The following is a 6,422-nucleotide window of genomic DNA, read 5'->3' as shown; positions in this document are numbered from 1 at the left end:
AAATTTGATTCTACGGATTTTCTAGATTTGCCAGAATAATGTTTTTGAATTTTAATCATAGTAAGTTTGAAGAAATATTTCACAAATATTCTTCGTCGAAAAAACAGAAGCTAAAATATTTATTATTCTTTACAATAAAAATAAAAAAATTACAAATTAAAGCTGCAAGCAGCGATGGACAGGACCGACTTTGACGGCACATAAAATCCAAACCGGAGCAGTAATTAAAACTTTTTTGTCAATTTTATTTAGAAGGGTTCAATCTCTCTCCTGTGCTAGTTTGAAGCCGACACGACAAACGCGCTCAGAGGAGATAATGTTTGAAAATAGGTGACCGTTTTTTACAAAACTTTTGTTTTGAAGGGGTAATTGCCAACTTCCTGTTGATTTTTGCTGAAGGATGTCAAAGTATGAAATCTAGGTCTAAGTCAGACCTACATAGAGGTTTTTGTTTCTTTCATGTCTCTATGACATTTCCACCGGAAGTTACAAGCAGTTTTGTCTGTGTTTTTTCCTAGGTGGCGCTAGAGCGCAATTTTGAGTTTTGGGGTTTGGTTTTTTTATTAGATGGCAATTTGCGCCAGTCCTGATGTGTGTGTCAAATATGGTGAGTTTTGAAGCAAAAAATTCAACCGACAAAAAGAAGAGAAAAACTAGCTAATTTGAATCTTTTTGAAAAAATTAAAAAAAAAGAATTTATGGAACATCATTAGTAATTTTTCCTGATTAAGATACATTTTAGAATTTTGATGACTTGTTTTAAATTGGTTAAAATCCAATCTGCACTTTGTTAGAATATTTAACAAATTGGACCAAGCTATATTTCTAACAAAGACAAATCATTATTTCTTCTAGATTTTCCAGAACAAAAATTTTGAAAGAAATTCAAAATACTTTGAAATAAGATTTAAATTTGATTCTACAGATTTTCTAGATTTGCCAGAATATTTTTTTTGAATTTTAATCATAGTAAGTTTGAAGAAATATTTCACAAATATTCTTCGTCGAAAAAACAGAAGCTAAAATATTTATTATTCTTTACAATAAAAAAAAAAATTACAAATTAAAGCTGCAAGCAGCGATGGACAGGACCGACTTTGACGGCACATAAAATCCAAACCGGAGCAGTAATTAAAACTTTTTTGTCAACTTTTATTTAGAAGGGTTCAATCTCTCTCCTGTGCTAGTTTGAAGCCGACACGACAAACGCGCTCAGAGGAGATAATGTTTGAAAATAGGTGACCGTTTTTTACAAAACTTTTGTTTTGAAGGGGTAATTGCCAACTTCCTGTTGATTTTTGCTGAATGATGTCAATGTATGAAATCTAGGTCTAAGTCAGACCTACATACAGGTTTTTGTTTCTTTCATGTCTCTATGACATTTCCACCGGAAGTTACAAGCAGTTTTGTCTGTGTTTTTTCCTAGGTGGCGCTAGAGCGCAATTTTGAGTTTTGGGGTTTGTTTTTTTTATTAGATGGCAATTTGCGCCAGTCCTGATGTGTGTCAAATATGGTGAGTTTTGAAGCAAAAAATTCAACCGACAAAAAGAAGAGAAAAACTAGCTAATTTGAATCTTTTTGAAAAAATTAAAAAAAAAAATTATGGAACATCATTAGTAATTTTTCCTGATTAAGAGACATTTTAGAATTTTGATAACATTTTTTAAATTGGTTAAAATCCAATCTGCATTTTGTTAGAATATTTAACAAATTGGACCAAGCTATATTTCTAACAGACAAATCATTATTTCTTCTAGATTTTCCAGAACAAAAATTTTAAAATAAATTCAAAATACTTTGAAATAAGATTTAAATTTGATTCTACAGATTTTCTAGATTTGCCAGAATAATGTTTTTGAATTTTAATCATAGTAAGTTTGAAGAAATATTTCACAAATATTCTTCGTCGAAAAAACAGAAGCTAAAATATTTATTATTCTTTACAATAAAAAAAAAAAAATTACAAATTAAAGCTGCAAGCAGCGATGAACGGGACCGACTTTGACGGCACATAAAATCCAAACCGGAGCAGTAATTAAAACTTTTTTGTCAATTTTATTTAGAAGGGTTCAATCTCTCTCCTGTGCTAGTTTGAAGCCGACACGACAAACGCGCTCAGAGGAGATAATGTTTGAAAATAGGTGACCGTTTTTTACAAAACTTTTGTTTTGAAGGGGTAATTGCCAACTTCCTGTTGATTTTTGCTGAAGGATGTCAAAGTATGAAATCTAGGTCTAAGTCAGACCTACATACAGGTTTTTGTTTCTTTCATGTCTCTATGACATTTCCACCGGAAGTTACAAGCAGTTTTGTCTGTTTTTTCCTAGGTGGCGCTAGAGCGCAATTTTGAGTTTTGGGGTTTGGTTTTTTTATTAGATGGCAATTTGCGCCAGTCCTGATGTGTGTGTCAAATATGGTGAGTTTTGAAGCAAAAAATTCAACCGACAAAAAGAAGAGAAAAACTAGCTAATTTGAATCTTTTTGAAAAAATAAAAAATAAAAATTTATGGAACATCATTAGTAATTTTTCCTGATTAAGATACATTTTAGAATTTTGATGACATGTTTTAAATTGGTTAAAATCCAATCTGCACTTTGTTAGAATATTTAACAAATTGGACCAAGCTATATTTCTAACAAAGACAAATCATTATTTCTTCTAGATTTTCCAGAACAAAAATTTTAAAATAAATTCAAAATACTTTGAAATAAGATTTAAATTTGATTCTACAGATTTTCTAGATTTGCCAGAATAATGTTTTTGAATTTTTATCATAGTAAGTTTGAAGAAATATTTCACAAATATTCTTCGTCGAAAAAACAGAAGCTAAAATATTTATTCTTTACAATAAAAAAAAATAAATTACAAATTAAAGCTGCAAGCAGCGATGGACAGGACCGACTTTGACGGCACATAAAATCCAAACCGGAGCAGTAATTAAAACTTTTTTGTCAATTTTATTTAGAAGGGTTCAATCTCTCTCCTGTGCTAGTTTGAAGCCGACACGACAAACGCGCTCAGAGGAGATAATGTTTGAAAATAGGTGACCGTTTTTTACAAAACTTTTGTTTTGAAGGGGTAATTGCCAACTTCCTGTTGATTTTTGCTGAAGGATGTCAAAGTATGAAATCTAGGTCTAAGTCAGACCTACATACAGGTTTTTGTTTCTTTCATGTCTCTATGACATTTCCACCGGAAAGTTACAAGCAGTTTTGTCTGTGTTTTTTCCTAGGTGGCGCTAGAGCGCAATTTTGAGTTTTGGGGTTTGGTTTTTTTATTAGATGGCAATTTGCGCCAGTGTGTCAAATATGGTGAGTTTTGAAGCAAAAAATTCAACCGACAAAAAGAAGAGAAAAACTAGCTAATTTGAATCTTTTTGAAAAAATAAAAAAAAATTTTTATGGAACATCATTAGTAATTTTTCCTGATTAAGATACATTTTAGAATTTTGATGACATGTTTTAAATTGGTTAAAATCCAATCTGCACTTTGTTAGAATATTTAACAAATTGGACCAAGCTATATTTCTAACAAAGACAAATCATTATTTCTTCTAGATTTTCCAGAACAAAAATTTTGAAATAAATTCAAAATACTTTGAAATAAGATTTAAATTTGATTCTACAGATTTTCTAGATTTGCCAGAATAATTTTTTTGAATTTTAATCATAGTAAGTTTGAAGAAATATTTCACAAATATTCTTCGTCGAAAAAAGAGAAGCTAAAATATTTATTATTCTTTACAATAATAAAAAAAATAAAAATTACTTGAACATTGATTTAAATTGTCATTAAAGAAAAGGAAGACATTTAAAAGGTAAAAAGGTATATTTGTTTAAAAATCCTAAAATCATTTTTAAGGTTGTATTTTTTCTCTAAAATTGTATTTCTAAAAGTAATAAGAAGCAAAGTAAAAAAAATAAATGAATTTATTTAAACAAGTGAAGACCCATCCATCCATCCATTTTCTACCGCTTATTCCAAGTGAAGACCAAGTCTTTAAAATATTTTCTTGGATTTTCAAATACTATTTGAGTTTGTCTCTTTTAGAATTAAAAATGTCGAGCAAAGCGAGACCAGCTTGCTAGTGAATAAATACAATTTAAAAAAAATAGAGGCAGCTCACTGGTAAGTGCTGCTCTTTGAACTATTTTTTACTTAACGTATTTTGATCAATTCAATCATTTTCGGGCATTGATTTCTGTTTCCATAGCAGCACACGTCTGACTTCTGGCAACATGTGTTCCTACTTCCGGAAACAAACGCTATTGTTTTCTAATCATGGCAGACTTGGACAAATGAGGATTTACAACCTTATCTTTTTAAGCTGAATGTACAGAGGATGAACTGCTGCTTATAGAAGGAATAGTGAGGCGTTGGAGCAGACGGAAGCCGGGGATAAAAAGCGATATTGACTCTATAAATATGGAACTTGGAGCCAAGCTATTTCGACATAAATGGAGTGCTTACCCAAATAAAACGGAAAAAATGTCCCCGGCCAGCTGGACCAGACAACTGTCTATCGAGTGAGTCACTTTAATATCGATCAAGATACACGCAACACGTCATGTGTGTTACAACTACAATCCATACGTTGTCTGGCTAGCTGTGTACAAAACGAATACTTTACAGATACCGTAACATGATTGTTCATGTTTTTCAGCCAGTACAAATTGGTGTCCTATCACAGTGTTGTGCAGTATAAACCCAAACGCGTTTCATGTTGTCGTAGAAGAAAAAAAAAGTGCAGTTCACCTTTAAGTTGAGCTTTTTGCTACCTTCGTTATGAATGTTTATACAAACCCCGTTTCCATATGAGTTGGGAAATTGTGTTAGATGTAAATATAAACGGAATACAATGATTTGCAAATCCTTTTCAACCCATATTCAATTGAATGCACTACAAAGACAACATATTTGATGTTCAAACTCATAAACTTTATTTTTTTTTCTGTAAATAATAATTAACTTAGAATTTCATGGTTGCAACACGTGCCAAAGTAGTTGGGAAAGGGCATGTTCACCACTGTGTTACATGGCCTTTCCTTTTAACAACACTCAGTAAACGTTTGGGAACTGAGGAGACACATTTTTTAAGCTTTCCCATTCTTGCTTGATGTACAGCTTAAGTTGTTCAACAGTCCGGGGGTCTCTGTTGTGCTATTTTAGGCTTCATAATGCGCCACACATTTTCAATGGGAGACAGGTCTGGACTACAGGCAGACCAGTCTAGTACCCGCACTCTTTTACTATGAAGCCACGTTGATGTAACACGTGGCTTGGCATTGTCTTGCTGAAATAAGCAGGGGCGTCCATGGTAACGTTGCTTGGATGGCAACATATGTTGCTCCAAAACCTTTGTATGTACCTTTCAGCATTAATGGCGCCTTCACAGATGTGTAAGTTACCCATGTCTTGGGCACTAATACACCCCCATACCATCACAGATGCTGGCTTTTCAACTTTGCGCCTATAACAATCCGGATGGTTCTTTTCCTCTTTGGTCCGGAGGACACGACGTCCACAGTTTCCAAAAACAATTTGAAATGTGGACTCGTCAGACCACAGAACACTTTTCCACTTTGTATCAGTCCATCTTAGATGAGCTCAGGCCCAGCGAAGCCGACGGCGTTTCTGGGTGTTGTTGATAAACGGTTTTCGCCTTGCATAGGAGAGTTTTAACTTGCACTTACAGATGTAGCGACCAACTGTAGTTACTGACAGTGGGTTTCTGAAGTGTTCCTGAGCCCATGTGGTGATATCCTTTACACACTGATGTCGCTTGTTGATGCAGTACAGCCTGAGGGATCGAAGGTCACGGGCTTAGCTGCTTACATGCAGTGATGTCTCCAGATTCTCTGAACCCTTTGATGATATTACGGACCGTAGATGGTGAAATCCCTAAATTCCTTGCAATAGCTGGTTGAGAAAGGTTTTTCTTAAACTGTTCAACAATTTCCTCACGCATTTGTTGACAAAGTGGTGACCCTCGCCCCATCCTTGTTTGTGAATGACTGAGCATTTCATGGAATCTACTTTTATACCCAATCATGGCACCCACCTGTTCCCAATTTGCCTGTTCACCTGTGGGATGTTCCAAATAAGTGTTTGATGAGCAATCCTCAACTTTATCAGTATTTATTGCCACCTTTCCCAACTTCTTTGTCACGTGTTGCTGGCATCAAATTCTAAAGTTAATGATTATTTGCAAAAAAAAAAAAAATGTTTATCAGTTTGAACATCAAATATGTTGTCTTTGTAGCATATTCAACTGAATATGGGTTGAAAAGGATTTGCTAATCATTGTATTCCATTTATATTTACATCTAACACAAGAAACGGGGTTTGTACATTATGGATGCCTGTGAGTTTTTGCTGTTCTCCAGCATTCCGTTTTGTTTATACCCTGACCTTATTCTTT

Source organism: Nerophis lumbriciformis, linkage group LG22 (assembly GCF_033978685.3).
Source record: "Nerophis lumbriciformis linkage group LG22, RoL_Nlum_v2.1, whole genome shotgun sequence".
NCBI classification, from domain to species: domain Eukaryota; kingdom Metazoa; phylum Chordata; class Actinopteri; order Syngnathiformes; family Syngnathidae; genus Nerophis; species Nerophis lumbriciformis.
This window is presented reverse-complemented; position numbering follows the sequence as displayed.